Below are 20,088 nucleotides of genomic sequence, written 5' to 3' on the forward strand. Positions count from 1 at the left end.
TTCTACTAGCTTTATTTGATTCAAGTTCCCCATGCCATGCTAGTTAGGATATAAGCCTTGGAAAAATAATTATTTGCATGTATCTTAGACAAACATAGATCCAAGGTTTATTAGGGTTGCATGTACACTTAGGAAGTGTTAGAATGCTCAAAACCCATCACTAGATTAATCACATGTGGTTCAAACTCATTTTACAAGCCATGGAGTGAAGTTAGGGCACATTTTGACCAAATTATACGAGTTCATGGCCCAGGAACCTATCCTTGGGGGGTTTACGGCCGTGAACTCCTAAGGGAGTGGTTTTTATCAAGTTTAAGGCCCCTAACTCATTTGTGGTTGCTTCTAGAATTTAATTCAAGGCTTAGGAAGTGTTTAAGGGGCATCTTAACACCTTAAAAGGTGTTTACTGCCCATGAAAGGGTGTTTACGGTCCAAGCATGATCTTGGGCCGTAAACTCATATTTACCCCTTAAATGCTGAGTTTATGGTGTTCCTAGTCCATTCAAATAAGCCCTTAAGTCATTTCCAAGCTCCATAAGTGATTTGGGAGGGTTTTTGGGCTCCAAAACCCTTTTTATGTGTGTTTGCGGCCTAGGGGTGTTCCAAGGCCGTAAACACATGTTTATGGTCCTAATACATGATTTAATCACGAATTTGAAAGCCAAAGAGGTTATGCTATGAGATAGGATAGTTACCTTAATGATTTGGGGCTTTAATTGGATGATTTTGGACCAAGGATTGAGTTTGTAGAGAGTGAGAGTAGTGAGAGAGGGTGAAAAGCTTCAAAATGAGATCATTTGAACTTTAAATATGGATTAAGTTTGAGACACGGTGGAATTCTACTCGATACTGACGTTAAATGAGGCTTTTGGTCGCACCGATTAAGTTGTCGTAACCCGACGTGGTTGTAACTAAAAATTATCCGATTAAATATTGAAAGTGTTTTCTCGTGTTTCTAACGTGTTTGGACACTCATTAAGTCATAATAGAAGTCTCAAAATTAATGACTTAATTTAAAAAATGTAACGGAAACAATTCGAAAAAGGACGAATTTTATTGACGGAACGGGTTACAATGACGGAAAGAACTTCGGGTTGTCACATTATCCCCCCGTTAGAGGGAATTCCGTCCCGAAATTCAGAATTAGATACAAATCATGGATTTAGAAAGAGATGCGGATACTTCTGTTTCATCGAGTCTTCGCATTCCCAAATGAACTAGGGTCCCCGCTTGGCATTCTAGCGAACCTTCACTATCGGGATGCGGCTTTGCTTCGTACGTTTGATCTCTCGATCCATGATTTCGATTGGTTCGTCCACGAAGTTCAGGTTTTCGTTGATCTCGATCTCATCCAGAGGAATCACGAGGGTTTCATTGGATAAGCACTTTTTAAGGTTCGAAACATGAAAGACAGGATGGATGTTACTAGGCTCATGGGGTAATCGAAGTTTATAGGCTACCAGACCAATCCTGGCGAGGATCTCGAAAGGTCCGATGTACCTCGGGTTAAGTTTTCCACGCTTTCCAAAGCGTACCATGCCTTTCCAGGGCGAGACCTTCAACATGACACGATCACCAACCTGGAATTCCAGAGGTTTCCGTCGTATATCGGCGTAACTCTTCTGTCGATCTCGTGAAGCTTTCAGTCGTTCTCGGATCTGGATGATCTTCTCTGTGGTTTCACGGATGATTTCAGGACTAGTGAGAGCACTGTCGGGGACTTGACTCTTGGCTAGCTGCGTGTCTCCTACCTCGGCCCAGCACAGAGGGGATCTGCACTTGCGACCATAGAGGGCTTCGAACGGAGCAGCCTTGATACTGGTGTGGTTACTGTTGTTATACGAGAACTCGATCAAAGGCAAATGGGTGTCCCATGACTTTCCGAAATCGATGACACATGCTCTAAGCATGTCTTCCAGAGTTTGGATAGTTCTCTCACTCTGTCCATCGGTTTGAGGATGATAAGTCGTGCTCATGTCAAGTTTAGTTCCAAGAGCCTTCTGAAGAGACTGCCAAAATCTGGAGGTAAACCTGCTATCTCGATCGGAGATAATGGATACAGGTACACCGTGCAGTCGGACTATCTCTTGGATGTAGATTCGCGTGAGTCTTTCCATCTTGAATGATTCTTTAATTGGAATGAAGTGAGCGGACTTTGTCAAACGATCGACAATTACCCAAATGGTATTGTACCCACTCAGAGATTTGGGTAACTTGGTGATGAAATCCATGGTAATCATCTCCTATTTCCATTCGGGTATCTCGGACTGCTGGAGCAGACCCGAGGGCTTCTGATACTCGGCTTTTACCTTGGCGCAAGTCAGACACTTGCCCACAAAAGTAGCGATCTCGGCTTTCATGTTTGGCCAAGAATATTGTCTCTTGAGATCCAGGTACATCTTATCCAAACCTGGGTGAACAAAGTATCTAGTCTTGTGTGCTTCCTCCATGACAACCTCCCTGAATCCTCCGAACTTTGGGGTCCAGATTTGGACCATGAAATAGTAGACTCCGTCACTTCTGATCTCAAGTTTCTTATCCATTCCCCTCAAGGCTTCACTCGACACGTTCTCTGGTTTGAGGGCTTCCAATTGGGCTTCTCGGATTTGCATGGATAGGTGGGAATGGATAGTCATTGTCAGCGTCTTCACCTTACGGCTCGAACTTTCCTTTCGGCTAAGGGCATTTGCCACCACATTGGCCTTGCCAGGATGGTAGCGGATTTCGCACTCATAGTCACTGAGCAACTCTACCCATCGCCGTTGCCTCATGTTTAATTCCTTCTGATCGAAGATATGATGCAAGCTCTTATGGTCAGTGAAGATCGTGCACTTAGTTCCATAGAGATAATGTCTCCAAATCTTCAGTGCGAAGACCACTGCTCCTAACTCCAAGTCATGAGTCATATATTTGACTTCGTGTGCCTTCAATTGTCTCGAGGAATAAGCAATAACCTTTCCCCTTTGCATAAGCACACAGCCTAAACCCTGATTGGACGCATCGCAGTAGACAACGAAGTCCTCCGTCCCTTCGGGCAGGGACAGGATAGGTGCACTGCACAAGGCTTGCTTTAATGTTTGGAATGTAGTTTCTTGCTTTTCACTCCAACAAAAGGGTACACCTTTCTGTGTTATAGTGGTTAAGGGTTTGGCGATCCTATAAATTTTTTGGATGAATCTCCGATAATAGCCGGCGAGACCCAAGAATTGACGGATTTCTGTGGGTATCTTCGATGCCGACCAATTCTCTATCGCTTTGATCTTGGAAGGGTCCACGTGTATACCTTCCTCGCTTACCACGTGACCAAGGAAAATTACCTTCCGAATCCAGAATTCACACTTGGAAAATTTCGCGTACAACTTTTCCGATCTAAGCGTTTCCAACACTAATCTCAAGTGTTGTTTGTGATCTTCTTCGCTTCGGGAGTAGACAAGTATGTCGTCAATGAACACGATGACGAACTTGTCTAAGAAGGGACAACACACCCGGTTCATCAGGTCCATGAACACATCTGGTGCATTGGTTTGACCGAAGGGCATCACTACGAACTCGTAGTGTCTATACCAAGTTCTGAAAGCTGTTTTGGAAACATCACTCTCATGAACTCGTAGCTGATGGTACCCTAACCTAAGATCTATCTTTGAGAAGTAGCTAGCTCCTTGAAGTTGATCGAAGAGGTCATCTATTCGAGGAAGAGGATACCGGTTCTTGACGGTCAACTTATTTAGCTCACGATAGTCAATGCACATTCGGAAGGATCCATCTTTCTTCTTTACAAACAAAACCGGAGCTCCCCAGGGTGAGGAACTCGGTTTGATGAACCCTTTGCTGAGTAGCTCGTTGAGTTGGCTGGATAACTCCTGCATTTCTGCTGGAGCTAAGCGATATGGGGACTTGGCTACGGGGGTAGCTCCAGGAATTAGGTCAATACGAAACTCAACTTGACGTTTGGGAGGGATTCCCGGGAGCTCTTCCGGAAAGACATCAGGAAAGTTACAGACTTCAGGGATGCTCTCGAGGTCTTTAACTTCCTGTTTCTCATTGATTACATGGGCTAGGAATGCATGGCACTCCTTTCATAGAAGCTTTTGAGCTTTGATGTAGGAAATGATGCGAAGATTGGAGCTAAGCTTATCGCCATAGATCATGAGAGTCTGGAGAGAGGGGGGATTGAGATGGATGGCTTTTTCGTAGCAAAGGATATTAGCACGATTGGGACTCAACCAATCCATGCCAATGATAACATCAAAGCTCTTTATGGACACTGGCATAAGATCAATGGGAAATGAATGATCGTTCAGGGTAAGGGTACAGCCTATGAATATATTGCTAGCGCTTTCTTTCTCACCGTTGGCCATCTCGACGGTAAATGTTTCGGTTAATAGTTGGGGATTATGTTTAAGGAGGTGTCTGAATGAATGGCTAACAAAACTACGTTCAACACCATAATCAAAAAGGATACTAGCATAAGAGTTGTCGAGCGGGAACGTACCCGAGACAACGGTGGGATTGGCAACTGCCTCCTCTCGTCCCAAAGCTAGAACTCTCCCAGTGTTACCAGCTGTTGCCGCCTTGGGGAAATTCCTCTTAAAATGCCCGACTTCACCACATTTGTAGCAGGCCTGACCGACACCTTCTGTGGAAGATTGATTTGCTGATTGGGCTGGTGCTTTGCAGAATCGAATCGTATGCCCCTTTTACCACAGTTGGAGCATGACAGTTCACGGCAGGGGCCGGGGTTATGGTGGTATTTACACTTGTCTCATAAGGGAAGGTTACCAGCATACCTACTAGTAGGTGTCTGAGCTGTGGATCCGACGGCAGAAGCAGCAGCAGGGATAGTAGCAGCGTGGACTGCCACAGTTTGCTGCTTCTTTGAAGACTCTTGGGAAGACTGACTCTTCTTTTTCTTCCAGAATTTTCTTTTCTCACCACTCCTCTTTGTCGGCTCCGGAGTGGTGGTTGCTTCCCCAATGTCATCACTATGGTCGATCAAAGTCTTCGCCAGGCATTTGGCACTGTCGTATGTGTCTGGCTTCGCAGCCAAAACGTTTCCCTTGGTCGGCTGGGTCAACCCCCAAATGAATCTTTCAATCTTTTTACTCTCCGGGCTAACCATTCCCAGGCAGAGGAGCGCCAAATCATCGAATATGGAGGTGTAAGCGGCGATATCGAAACCCTTCATCTTTAGGTTCCAGAGTTCGTGTTCCAGTTTCTGCATTTCGCCCCGAGGGCAGTACTTCGCCAGCAGAAGCTCTTTTAGGACCTCCCAACCCATAGTATTGGCTACAGGTAAAGTCAACGATTTGACTCGGCCGTTCCACCAAGTCAGGGCTTTGTCGATGAAGGTGCAAGCGGCGAACTTCACCTTATCGGATTCCGAACAGGCACAGATTTCAAAGATAGATTCGATTTTCTCGAACCATCGGATTAGGGAAGTGACACCTCCAGTGCCATCGAAGGATGTGGGTTCCGCGTTCATAAAGTCTTTGTAAAAACACTCCTTCCGGTGTCCCTGGCTACCTTCTTGGTTTTGAGGTTGGGTACCACTAGGGATGAGAATTTGGCCCGAAAACCCGAACCGAACCGAGAACCGAACCGAACCGAATTAGACCCGAATAAGCAATTCGATTCGGTTTTCGGGTATCTATATAAAGCTTATTCGGTTTTTGGGTTATTCGGTCCGGGTTACCCTAATAAGGGCTTATTCGGTCCAAAGAACCGAACCGAATATGAAGAGTCGTTTTTTTTCCTTTGCACAATTTACGTATTTGGTTCTATGATCATCACAATCGATCCCAAAAAAACCCAATCGAAGATCGTTACCCACTTAATACACCAAATCGAATATCCTATTACACCAAATCGAGTCGACTACTTCCATATTGATGATTGCGACAATTTTGTTTGATTGACAGTTGCTGATTGCGAATTGCTCCTTCCGACAATTTTTTTTGATCGGCAATTTCTCCTTGCGACATTAGTTTTTGATCGGCATTAGTTTTTGATCGACTTCCGTACTTCAAACTTCTGTGAATCATCTCCTCATCTTGTTTTCTAGTTTCTACTCCATTCAATTCATGGAAAATTGGGTTCCAAATCAAGAAACACAAGTAAGAATTTGTATTTTAATCTACTAATCAATCTTTCAATGTGTTATTATGTATGTTACTCATTGAAAATTGGATGTGTTAATCAGCTACTCAATCTTTAAATGTGTTATTATGTATGTTATCAATTGAAATTTGAATGTGCTATGTTAACAGTTAACTTTTTTTTTTTGTAAGTCCAAGCAATGGGGACTTTGACCTTGAATAAGAGAATTTAATGAAAACAACCATATATGTTCTTTTACTTGTTTCATTCCATATTGATGAAGTTATTCGGGTTATATACTTATAGATAGATTTTTGTGTGTTTTGGATGTTTAATTTTTAGTGTTTAATTTGTTTCTTTAAAAGATTTGTTATGAAATCATAAGCTAAGTAATACAAAATATTAGGGTTACTCGGGTTATTCGGGTTATTCGACTCATTAATCATCTTGTACATGTTATTTGGGTTATTCGGGTCAGAACCGAACCGAACCGAATAATACCCGAACCGAACCCGTATTGCTTATTTGGTTTGGTTTTCGGTTCATATAATTACCCTTATTCGGTTTATTCGGGTCGGTTCGGTTCGGTTCGGTTCTGACCCGAATAACATCCCTAGGTACCACCTCCTGGACCACCGGAGCCACCGGGGTTCATTTGAGACATGGCGGCTACTACTGCGGCAGTAACAGCTGCCTGGAACATCACAGGATCAAATTGAGGAGGAGGTGGTGGCGGAGGAGGATTGTTGTTCTTTGAGCTGGGTCTCTTTCTTGGAGGCATCTTGATCTAAAAAGATCAGGAAAGAGAGGATGGTAAGTCCTCTGGATTGAATCAAGAGATATGACGGATATAGAATTCTATTAAGCGATAAAGCAGGCAAGAGTTATCAAAGCAGATAAACTATCGCTAAAAGAATGATTGAGGAGCAACGCTGGAATGAGAATTTTCATAACGAAGCTGGCTCTAGAAATACTCCCATAGTATTTCATGATTCGCTGTGACGACGGCTCGTTGTTTGAGTATTGGGTAAGTTTTAGGCATGCTGAACACCACAGTCACTCCCAAGCACATGTTGGCCGTGTCTCGAATGAATATAGTTGATCAGGCTATATTGACCCTAGACACAACTACATAACTGCCCAGGTTTAACCGCAACGTACAACACAAATTTACTTATGTTTGGTTCTACTTGTAGTTACGGATTCCGGCGGTTAGGTATACTTGTATATTTTGAAAATACTTATATTTTGAAGTATACTTTTAGTTCAGAGCACTTAGGCCCCTTAATGTTTATAGTCTTATACCATGTAAGGTTTGGTATACTTAGTTCACTATAAATAAGGGCTCTGATACCAATCTGTCACACCCCGAAACCGAAGGCGGAAACGTTTCGGGGCGGAGGTGACTTCATGTTAAGTATCATAACCAATGTACATAGTAAGCGAAGTAAACAACCATTACATTACATATTATAATTTACATTTGTTTGAAAGTAAAGTGTTACAAGTGTTATACATATGTATATATGAACAAAAGCTAAGACGAGTCTTCTATACGCTTCGTCTTTTCCAAAAGATCGCGGGGTACCTGTCTAATGCGGAACTGAGAATACAAGCAGTTTGAAAATTAGCATAAAGCTGGTGAGTTCATAAGTGGTTCTTTTTCTGAAAATGAACAAGTTTCCTTTGGTTTTTCTGAAAATGTTGTTAACCAAGAAAATCCCATATTTTCTTATAAGTAAAGTTTAATTATCCGTTTGTTACACACATCTGGTTATGAACAGTTCAGTTATCCCAGGAAAACCCCTTATTTTCCTAAAAGTTGGTTACCAATCCGAAATGAAATGTACAAGTATCTACCATACTTGCTGGGTTACGAGTTGTATTCTGAAAACCTGGTTGTCCTTGTAAAGTACATTAGTTTTAACACGTATATAAAACTAATAAATAGGAAGTAAACCGATTACTAAGTTCATTATTACTAACAAGTAAATCTCTGTTATCCAAATTGTGAGTTCCATAACCATACGATAGACTAGAATTGGCAATAAGAAGTCCAATATCATTTTATGACTTTCGTCACCCTTGAACCTTTCGGTTCGACTGTAGCTAGCAGTCAGGTGCGGGGTAGTCAGCCCCATATAGATCTATACACTCAAGTCATGCTCTCCCTCTAGGAGATTCTGGTTACAGCGGCGATCCTCCACTCGCGTATCTCTGTGGAGTGTTTCCAAGGATGTGTCTCTAATTTTTAGGAATAACAAATTTACTAGTAATAATACGGAAAAATCCTGTTACAAACAGTGATCCTCCAATCGTGTATCTCTGTGGAGTGTTACCGAGGACAAATCAAATGTACTAATCTAATGCTTTTAGCAGTGATGACATGGAACAAATCATTTGTGAAATATAAAACATGACAGTTTATAAAGAGTTTCACAAACAGTTTGAAAACTAACTGTATAGGTTAAACGGTTGGTTAATACTGTTTCCATTGTTAAAAGCATACGGAATGTGAAACAATTCAAATGATATAATAAGTTTAATTACAAGTTATCCTTGTACTTTTGCTTGTATTCCCCCCCTGAAAACCTTGAAAACATTAAAAAGGGTAGGGGTATGAACTCACCAGACGAGGTACGTGTCGGTTTGGATGCTAAGTGTCAGTTCGGGGCTTGATAACACGCGAGGTTCCTATGTAATATGAAGAGATACACAATTGTTTCTAATTACACTTTGAACCACTAATTAGATATGAATATACATTTCGAGACGCGAAAACACTTCAATTCAAGTGTTCGGAGTGACCCGGGTGGCATCTACGGACGTATAGGGCATAGATATGGAGTTTGCTCTTCAAGAGTAAACTCATAAGGGAGTTTTCGGCCCTAAGATCATGTCCCCATGGGTTCACGGCCGTAAACTCATGGGTGATGTGTTCTAGGTTGTTCAAAGGTCACACATCACTTGAGGAAATTGGCTAGGATCAAATCTAGGGTATAGGGAAGGATTAAACCACCAAAGGGACCATTTAATGGAGTTTACAGATGTCAACTAGGATTTTACGGCCGTAAGCTCCTATGTACCCTTTCCTTTTATGTTTTGGTGGTCCTAGATTAATCACATGTGGTTCAAGCTCATTTTACAAGCCATGGAGTGAAGTTAGGGCACATTTTGACCAAATTATAGGAGTTCATGGCCCAGGCACCTATCCTTGGGGGGTTTACGGCCGTGAAATCCTAAGGGAGTGGTGTTTATCAAGTTTAAGGCCCCTAAATCATTTGTGGTTGCTTCTAGACTTTAATTCAAGGCTTAGGAGGTGTTTAAGGGGCATCTTAACACCTTAAAAGGTGTTTACTGCCGGTCCAAGCATGATCTTGGGCTGTAAACTCATATTTACCCCTTAAATGTTGAGTTTATGGTGTTCCTAGTCCATTCAAATAAGCCCTTAAGTCATTTCCAAGCTCCAAAAGTGATATGGGAAGGTTTATGGGCTCCAAAACCCTTTTTATGTGTGTTTGCGGCCTAGGGGTGTTCCAGGGCCGTAAACACATGTTTATGGTCCTAATACATGATTTAATCACGAATTTGAAAGCCAAAGAGGTTATGCTATGAGCTAGGATAGTTACCTTAACGATTTGGGGCTTGAATTGGATGATTTTGGACCAAAGATTGAGTTTGTAGAGAGAGAGAGAGAGAGAGAGAGAGAGTAGTGAGAGAGGGTGAAAAGCTGCAAAATGAGATCATTTGAACTTTAAATATGGATTAAGTTTGATACAGGGTGGAATTCTACCCGATACTGACGTTAAACGAGGCTTTTGGTCGCACCCGATTAAGTTGTCGTAACCCGACGTGGTTGTAACTAAAAATTATTCGATTGAATATTGAAAGTGTTTTCTCGTGTTTCTAACATGTTTGGACACTCATTAAGTCATAATAGAAGTCTCAAAATTAATGACTTAATTTAAAAAAAATGTAACGGAAACAATTCGAAAAAGGACAAATTTTATTGACGGAACGGGTTACAATGACGGAAAGAGCTTCGGGTTGTCACATAAGTGCTTAAAACACAAACCCTCAACATCTTATTGCATTAAGACTGTAACGACCCAAAATTTAAGACCAAAAATTTCTTTTAATAAAACATTACTTTAAGCAAAGACATCATTCCAAAACATAATCTGAGTATAAGTTTTCAAAACACATGTTCATTATCAGAGTAAACATTCCCAGGCTGGCTAATCTATGGTGTGTGTGCCATGCGATCACCCCGAGCTCTTCCCTCCGCTACCGGAAGTACCTGAAACCAAAACTGAAAACCATAAGCACGAAGCTTAGTGAGTTCCCCACCCTACCACATACCATACAATCACATATCATACAATCACATATCATACACACTGTCGGGCAATTCTAGGGTGCCCGACCTACCCGGTACGGCCATTCTGGGGTGCCCACCTACTCGTGTTAAGCCGTTCTGGGGTGCTGACTACCCATGTCAAGCCATTCTGGGGTGCTGACTACCCATGTCAAGCCATTCTGGGGTGCTGACTACCCATCGGTCCTAACAACCGATCCTCGGGGACTATTTCACCCCTACTGCTACTATAACATATATCACAACATAACATATTATCAGACATATCTGGGGTGTCCGATCTACCCTTCGGTCCTAACGACCAAACTTGGGGACTATTCCTCTCCTACTACCACTATCACATATAACATAACTTGCCAGCATATAAACATATCATCACATACTGTCAGACGTTTCTGGGGCGTCTGACTACCCTCCGGTCCTAACAACCGAACTCTACTGATGAGTCATGGAATCCCATCCATGCTCCTACTGATAGTGAGATACGGGCCCAACCCACACTCACTCTTTCCCTAACTTGGGCCTCGCCCCTGATCTGCTGCTAATGAGATGTGGAACACCATCCACACTCTGCCATTGGTGAGACACATGACCTCGCCCACACTCACCTCCCTACCAGGCACATACAAGTATCACGCAGATAACAAGTATAAACTATCACATAAACCACTCCTTGGGAACCCACCCTCTATCATTGGACCTCGTCCCGAATATCTGTGCGTAGGGCTAACCCCCGGGTCTTCTACTCATAACTACATGGGCCGGCATTGTGGCCGTAGACCCATTCATACAAAGGGAAACTCACCTACACTGGCTGAATTTGCTGATGATCCCACTAGCTGCTGCCCGACAACTCTCTGAACTCCTGCTCCAGCCGCTCCCCGAGCTACCAATAACAATGCAACACTGAGTCAAACTGACCCCCGAACCGAAAGACTACCAAGTCAACTCTGGTCAAAGTCAAAGTCCTGGTCAAAGCCAACCTTCCAGGTCAACCCTACTCGCTGAGTCACCCTACTGACTCGCCGAGTTCATAAGTTTAGAGTCCTTCCACTCGCGAGTCTACTCGCCGAGTCATTCCATGACTCGCCGAGTCTACCGATTTCCGAGTCCTGACCTGTCCAACTCACCGAGTCTCTAATCGACTCACTGATTCGAGTCTAAACTCGAAGGGTTTGGGGTTTCGCGACCTGACTCGCCGAGTCCAAGCACAGACTCGCCGAGTCCAAGACATCCTTCAACAGACTCGCCGAGTTGTTCTTTTAACTCGCCGAGTTCCTGCCCAACTTCATCTGACTCGATGAGCTGTTCATCCCACTCGTCGAGTTCCTCCAAATCTTCATGCTACTCGCCGAGTCCACTCAGAGGACTCGCCGAGTCCATTCGGATCTCCATACATGCAGAGGACTTTTGAGTCATGCATGGACTCCAAACTGTAGATCTACCCTTCCCAAGCCTATTCCTCACGTAAAGTTGCAAAATTTACGTATAGAGAAGGAGATCTAGGAAAAATACACCACAAACTAGGGTGTAAGGCAAGGAGGCTCCATAATCAACTCAAGAGCTGCTACTTTATGCTTCTCAAGACCATAATATGCTTAGATCTGAAGTAGCAACTTCAGATCTGGCTTCTAACTCAAAATAATAACATTATGGCTAAAAGCCCCAACAACCACACATAGATCTAGGTGCAAAAAGGGTCCAGGAACTAGTTTATTACCTCCAAATGCTCAGAATGAATTCACAATCCCAGATCTATAGTCCCTTCTTGCTCCTCCAAGTTCCTTCTTCCTTCTCCAAGCTTTAATGCACCTTCTAAGGCAACAAATGGCTCAAATAGAGGATATGGAGGCTAGGGTTTAATGTTCTGGGTGAAAGAGGCAGCAAAGGAACCCTAGGGGAGAGAATGAGGCGCTTAAATAGGCTCCAAGTCCCGAATTTAGGGTTTTCCTCGCATATACTAGACTCGCCGAGTCCACTTGGCCGACTCACCGAGTTGGTCACTTACACGTCGACCCGGATCCCGCTCGGACTCGCCGAGTTCCTCCTTGGACTCGCCGAGTCGCCCCTAAAAATTAGGGTTTTCGTTCCTTTCTTGGCCTTCAAAACTTTGGGTGTTACAAAGACCTTCTATAGCTTACATGGAGTGAAACTAACTCTCAAGACCACATTTTTATGACACAAGACCCTTCCTAGGGTCTGAAAGGAAGACTTATTAGGTCAAGAACATGCCATGCTCAAGAATCACCATTTTAGGACCAAAAAGTGTCTTAAAAGAATAAATGGCTAGATCTACAAGATAGAGTGTTCAAGTTGCAAGCCTTTTACATTCTGGAGCTTGCCAACAAGATAGAAATCTCAGATCCAAGGTGTTTCCCAAACTCCAAGCTCTTCCAACCACTCTCTTCTTCTTCAAGAACACTTTTAAACACTCCAAAGGCTCCAAAGGTGCACTTTTTTTTTTTTTTTTACTTAGGGCCTGCTTGGGGTTGATTCTCACTGAGGAAGGTTGAATAAGAATGAGATGTGAGGCTATAATGAGGTTTAAATATGAGCAAAACCCTAAAAAATAGGGTTTGCATGATCCTCACGTACGCCCCACATACGAGGTGTACGCCCAGCGTACTAGGGCGCGCCCTGGTATGCCTAGTGTACACAACATACGCTTAGCGTACTACACAATGGCCAAAATTACCTTGTTGCCACTATGGGCCATTTTGCAATCCTTTTTCAATCCCATGCGCCAAGATACAATATTACTCAAACATAGGGTCAAAATTGGAAGTACGTTGGCCCAATTCACATTTGATTACTTGGACCTTACTAGCAATGCTAAAGGGGCCACTAAGGCCCAATAGCACTTAGAAGCCATTGAGGGTCCCTTAAAAATGAAATTGGGTCATAGAAGGCCCAATAACATTTATAATTACCCCTTGGGCCAAAATCATGTTAATGGGTCACAAAGGCCCAATAAGCATGTATGGAACTTTCAAGCCCAAAGAATTTAATGTTTACTTGTTGTGGGTATAGTACAGTTGTCGGAATGTTTAATTGAACAATTGTTAAATTTGTATCGATACGAGTCCGATATTTGGAATTTATGTATATTCATCTTGCCATTTGTCATAAGTTGTGGTTTGGTATTTTTGACCCAAATATCTTAATAATAAAATAATTGACTCAAAATATTGGTTTGGCCATTTCAGCCCTTCTTGGACATAGAATGAAAAATTTCAAGGGGCTAAAATGAAAAATTTCTCAAAACAGGGGATAAAAAGGGTAAACAAAATCATTTCAAGGGTTAAAATGCTTTCTTTACCAAAAAGGATAAAAAATGTAATGTTTTTGGATTTTGGGCCAAAATTGTAAAAGTTGCAAAAAGTTTGGACTTTAGCCGTAAAATACTTTTCTGGAAGGGCTGAAACTAATAAAAGTAAATTTTGAGCTAAAACCACCACATAAAACCACCACTATAGGCCCTAAAACCATTTTCTTATCATTTTTGACACATAGACTTTGTTTATGTGGTGGTTTTAGCTCAAAATTTACTTTTATCAGTTTCAGCCCTTCCAGAAAAGTATTTTATGGCTAAAGTCGAAACTTTTTGCAACTTTTACAATTTTGGCAAAAAATCCAAAAACATTACATTTTTGATCCTTTTTGGTAAAGAAAGCATTTTAACCCTTGAAATGATTTTGTTTACCCTTTTTATCCCCTGTTTTGAGAAAATTTTCATTTTAGCCCTTTGAAAATCAGATTTTTCGTAACCTTGGGCTTAATGGGCCGAAAAGCCCAAAAATTGGCCCATTGAGCTATTATTTACATTTCAAGTCCTTTGAAGAGCATAATTGTCACAAAAACATTTATTTTAACTGTTTTGACTATTTTTCCCCTCAAGAAAACCGTGAATAGCAACCTTTCCACCAACTTTTGTTTATTTGACAATTTAAGCCCCAAAAATTTGTTTTATGTTACAATGTGTCTATTTTAAATCTTAGAGGGTATTTTTCTTGACTTGTTTAGTGTGGTATAACTTAGATCATGTTTGTTTTACTTCTTATGCCATATATCTCGAGATTTCTACTTTTTTTGTTGCATATTTACCACATAAACACATACATGCATAAAATCATACATAGCACACACATACACATAGATCTACACATTTTACTTGTATTCTCCCCATAAAACTAGTAAAAACCGAAAAAAAGGGTATGAACTCGCCTTGAGTTTGTGGTTTCGGTTTTGATGAAGAATAGAAGAAGTTTGATGCTATTCTCGGCCTAGCAAGCTTCTTGGAGGATTTTTGACTTAGATGTGTTCTAAGAGGCAAGATCACGAATTTTGTATGAGATAAGGGAGATTGTTGATGAAATGAAGAAGATATGTTATGAATCAAAGCAATAACTTACCAAGGATGTGAACTACTTGATGAAAATCCTTAGATTTCTAGCCAAATTTTCGAGATCTTCAAAGAAGAAGAGGATGATCTTGAGAGTGGTTTAGAGAGAATTTGTGAGGTGTGTGTGTGTGTGCTTGGTGTCTTCGGCCGAAGGAAAAAAGAGAGGGGGAAGAGAGAGGGTGAGATGACTAGTCTAGATACATGTTGGTCCATGTATGGGTGCATGGTGTGCAATAAGGAGGTGGCACCTCCTAAAGTCAACCCTTCTCTTATTTTTTCTTTTTTTTTTTGTTTTCTTTTTGGGCCGAGAAAAGGGAAGAAAGAAGAGAGTTTTGGACCTTTGGTGCTTAATTCCATTTTATGGGCCCATTTTTGATGATTTTTGGCCCATTGGGCTCCTATGATGAATTACGGCCCAATTTGGCAAAAATAATGGGTTTCATAGCCCATTAAAGCTAATTAGGTTAGTTATGACCCAATATGGTCCATTAGGGTATTTTATTTCATTCTAGGCCCAATATGGCCCAAAATGTTAAAATAAATGGAAGTGGGTCCAATTAGAGCCCATTTAAGAGTTCTAAACCCAAAATAATCAAATTGGAAGCTTATTGGCCCATTAGGCCCAATAAGGAAATCCTAGTCTATAATGGACTTAAACCGAGATTTCTAGGGTTTCCAATTCTTTGTTGACTATTTGAAGTGCTTGCATAGAGTGTTTGATGGACAATTTGTTGTTATTGAATAAGCATCATACATGCTTTCACATTTTTGGTTCACAAAGGTTGTCATTGTTGTTATTACAAGCATCAAAATTCCTAGTTGTGACATTTCTATAACCTTCCACAAATGATTGAAAACAGGTATTTATAGGTATTGATTATGATAGTTGGAAACTATCAAAAACCGAAAATAACTGCCATAATACGTGTGATTCAGTAATTACGAATGTAATAAAATTAAAAATTAATTTCGTAATTAATAGAATATTTAATTAATCAGGAAGACCCTAAAAGCCCCAAGGCCCAACTTTTGACCATTAAATATTCTCTTGATATTAGCCTATTTTGAGTCCAATTAAACTAGTACAACACAACAAACCAAGCGTATCAATCTTAGCCCAATGCTTTATCCATATTGATAAACTAATGAGACTTACACTTATAAGGATAAACTTTTTCTTTCTTGCTTCCAATGCGGGGCAAGTCCCACAAAGTAAATCAGTAAACAAAGTTCCAATAATAAAAAATCTCTTCCGACGCAAATCAGAGGTGGCAGCGAAGGCGTGAAGAAAACGGACAAAGTTAGTGGTCTCTGGTTGCGTGGTCGGAGGAAGATAATGGAGTCCAAAGCTAGGGTGGTCGCCGATAGCAGGGTAGCGGGAGATTGCTTCGATTGCTAATCTTTCTGTGGATGCGAGAATACAAGAATATGCATAACGGGAAATCAAGGTTTTGGTCAATTTTTGCCCCGGTCTTTCTATGAGAGAGAAGGGGCGTGAATTAGTAACATATGATGGACAGAGTCCATGAGTTTAAAAATCATATCAAAGATGTTAAATTGTATTTTTTTGGACTCGGTTAAAAGCTAAATCAAATATCCCTTAGTGTTTTCTATTTGTTAATTTGTAGTAGTATTTTATTGATATTCTTCGGCCAAAAATCTAACATTATATAGAAAAAAAAAACATGTACACTTGATGTCTATTTTGTTTAGAAGAATTATTATTAAATAATAAAATTTAGAATATTTTATGTACTCATAGGGCCAACTTTATGTGGCATCATCCCATGTAGAATTTTTGTTCTCATAGGCGGTAGGCTATACTTTTATATGGCGTTGTAACATGACAATACAGGCGTATTGATGAAGCCTAGCTACCAAAAATATCAATCGTGATTAAGTCTACACGTCAAGATTTTTATTAAAATAAAGATACAAACAACTATTTATCATCATCCATTTGTTACCATATGCATGTATTATCAATTTATCAACCTTTGGCATTGCTTGCATCAATGTCTAGATATGGATGCCTTGACTAAATCTTATCGCACTCTAAATTACTTAAATATATAATTACGAATGACAGGCCTGTTTCAGAGGGTGGGCGATAGGGGCGACCGTCCAGGGCCCATATTTTAAAGGGGCCCAATTTTTTTTATGGAAATTGTTATATTTAAAAGATAGTACAAATAATTTTCTTTTAATTATTGATTTGTTATAAAAAACTTGATGATATTTGTATATTTTAAGAGCCCATTTTTTTTCTCTCATCCTAGGTCCAAAATATGTTTGGAACGGCCTTGTACGTGGTATAAGTTTTCTTCAAACATAGGTTAATGGAATATATATATTTTATTTTTATTAAAGAGTCGTATTGATTTTCGAAATTTGGTTTACAATAAAAGTTATTATTCCGCTTCATTGCAACTAGTTTTAATGTTTGTCAAGATTAGAAGCTTGTAGGAATACTTTGCTCATGCTTGAAGAAATTACCAGGATCAACTAATGTTTTCACATTGACCAGCCTGTTGAAATTATTTTTGAAGTACTTGGGACCCCAAGAACTACTTGCTTCAGCATAGCTTGCACCTACTCCCAAATCAAGATCATTATAGTTCAAATAAGCTGCTCTAGGAGAATCAGAAACATAAGAAGCCATGTAGTTGTATAACCTTCTAATCCAACTTATATGTGGTGACGTTTCATTGCCATCCCACACAACCAGATATTCAATCATATATAATGATCCGAGTCTATGTGGGAATGGAGTTGCTGATTCCGGAATCTCATCCATCCTTCCTCCATACGGGGTTAACACCAGAAGTGCCATTCCTGCTTCTATTTTGTCGTTATAAAACTCCCATAACCCTTCCAATCCCTCTACTGAAATAGGATGTGTTGCAAAATCTGATTTCCCTTTGAAGGAATTTTTTGGCATGGCAGTTCGGTTGAGTAGTATCTCCGGAGGCTCTCCGTTTGTGAAGCTAGAACCGATTACCACGGATTCAATCCAGCTCATTTCGGTACAATCTTCTCTTGTCAAACCTATTTCCGGGAATTCTAATTCCATCAGTCGGAGTAATCTGTCAATCCCACCGAGGAAAAGTGTTTCAAAAGTTGCTCTTATTGTTCGGTTTCCCGTGATTGGATCGATCACGCTGAACATTAAGACCCTAATGTCAAGATCTTTGTGAATCTTGGGTGCAACGTATTGCCATTTGTGGATAATTTTGGTTAAATTTTGCTCCAAAGTCCTGGCGATTGAGGATACGGTCACCGTTTCCGGGACAGGAACTAGCTTTATCTTCCATGAAAGAATGATTCCGAAGCTAGAACCTCCTCCGCCTCTAATAGCCCAAAAAAGATCCTCCCCCATTGTTTTTCTATTCAGAATTCTTCCATGTACATTGATGAATTGAGCATCGATGACATTATCGGCTGCGAGGCCATATTTCCTTCTCATTGCACCATACCCTCCACCGGAAATGTGTCCACCAAGGCCTAATGCATACCATACACCTCCAGGGAATCCAAGATTCCGACTCTTCTGTGCAATTGCATAGTAGAGTTCACCTAGAGTTGCCCCAGCTTGAACCCACGCGGTGGCGCTTTGAGTGTCGATTGTGATGGATCTTAGATTTATAAGATCAAGAATCACAAATGGGAGTTGTGAAACGTAAGATAACCCTTCAAAGTCATGGCCTCCACTACGAGTTCGGATCTCAATTCCATGCTTCTTGGAGCAGTGAACGACTGTTTGGATTTGGGATTCATCAACTGGTGTAATGATGAAGAGAGGTTTTGGAGTTGAAAGTGATCTGAATCTTAAATTGTTCATGGAGAATTGTAAAACAGATGTGTATGAGGAGTTATTCGGGGTGTAAATGACTTGAGAGATTGAGGTTGAGTTATCAGAATTATGAATAACGCACTCAAGAAAGTCACCATTGGTATTCGTTGATACAAATTGATCTGCACTTAGCACTAAGAAGAAGAGGATTAAGAAAAAATACGGTGTTTTAAGCTTCATTTGTTTTCGTGTAGGAAAAAGGATATGAGAAGATATATAGATATAAGCACTCAAGATTCCTTGGCTACTTGTTGCAGGTTATGTGGAGAGCATCCCCATAAGAAGCTGAAATTGGGAATGAAAGTTTGACTTTGATGATTTCTGAAAGCAGCCTCTACCTCATGCCAGAAAAGAGGTTTGATTTTGAACAAAATCCTTATCTTATACTACTTTTCATTGTTTCAAGATACACATGGGTTTCATGTAAAAGTTATCCATTTATACACGTATTAAACATTGAAAGTGCTTTTTATATATCAAACATGTAACACAACTGCCTCAAACTTCCAAAACAAAATCTTTTTACAAAATATGATCGCTTTTAGTCGGCATACAGTTTTTATTTCTTGTAGATAGTGAATTTTATGAACAAAAAAAGTAACATAAATCTATTTCACAAATTATGGAAAATAAATCAAACTTATGAGATATTTGTAGTTCAATTTGCAGTATTATTAAAGAATTAAGTGATTAGAACAACAAATATTTATAGATGTGTAAACACGGGCTTAAACGTAAATATTTATAGATATGTGTAAACATGTGCATATAATTATTATTAGAGTAAATTATTGAAATGGTCCTATTGTTTGGTCAAAATTACACGTTAGATCCTTAACTTTTTTTTACACTCGTCCATATGGTTTGATTTTGTTGAGGTTTTCGGCCCTATAATTTGGTCAAAATTACACGTTTGGCCCTAACTTTATGTATGTCAGGGATGAAAAATGCAACAAAATCAAACCACAAAGACAATCTAGGTGCAAAAAAGAAAAAGTTAAGAACCAAACGTGTAAATTTGACCAATCCATAATTTACTCAAGATATTAATATTCAAAATATACGGTTATATTTGACCTTACAGATAAGTTTTTAAAAGTTGAGATACAAACATTATTCAAACACATATATTTTATTTGTTTATTTAATGAAATAAAAAATATATATAAGGTTCGGATTCGGTGAGGACTTCAATTTTGGTGAGAATCGCAAGGACAATTTTTAACCAATCGTTTTACTAAGGGTAAATTTGTCAACACATTAAACAAACATAAAACCTAATCTGGTCCATATGTCGAAATCTAGCTGCGTCACCAAATTATGGGCTATTGTTCACACGTCTGATTGTGTAATTGTTTC

General features: G+C 40.3%; 1 pseudogene; it reads right to left on the bottom strand.

The window, feature by feature from the left end:
* Nucleotides 1–17,212: 17,212 nt before the first annotated feature.
* On the bottom strand, nt 17,213–19,121 carry LOC145093552 (monolignol oxidoreductase AtBBE-like 13 pseudogene; annotated as a pseudogene).
* Nucleotides 19,122–20,088: the final 967 nt, after the last annotated feature.

Source organism: Lactuca serriola, chromosome 3 (assembly GCF_051521515.1).
Source record: "Lactuca serriola cultivar US96UC23 chromosome 3, Lser_US96UC23_V15, whole genome shotgun sequence".
Taxonomy (NCBI): Eukaryota; Viridiplantae; Streptophyta; class Magnoliopsida; order Asterales; family Asteraceae; genus Lactuca; species Lactuca serriola.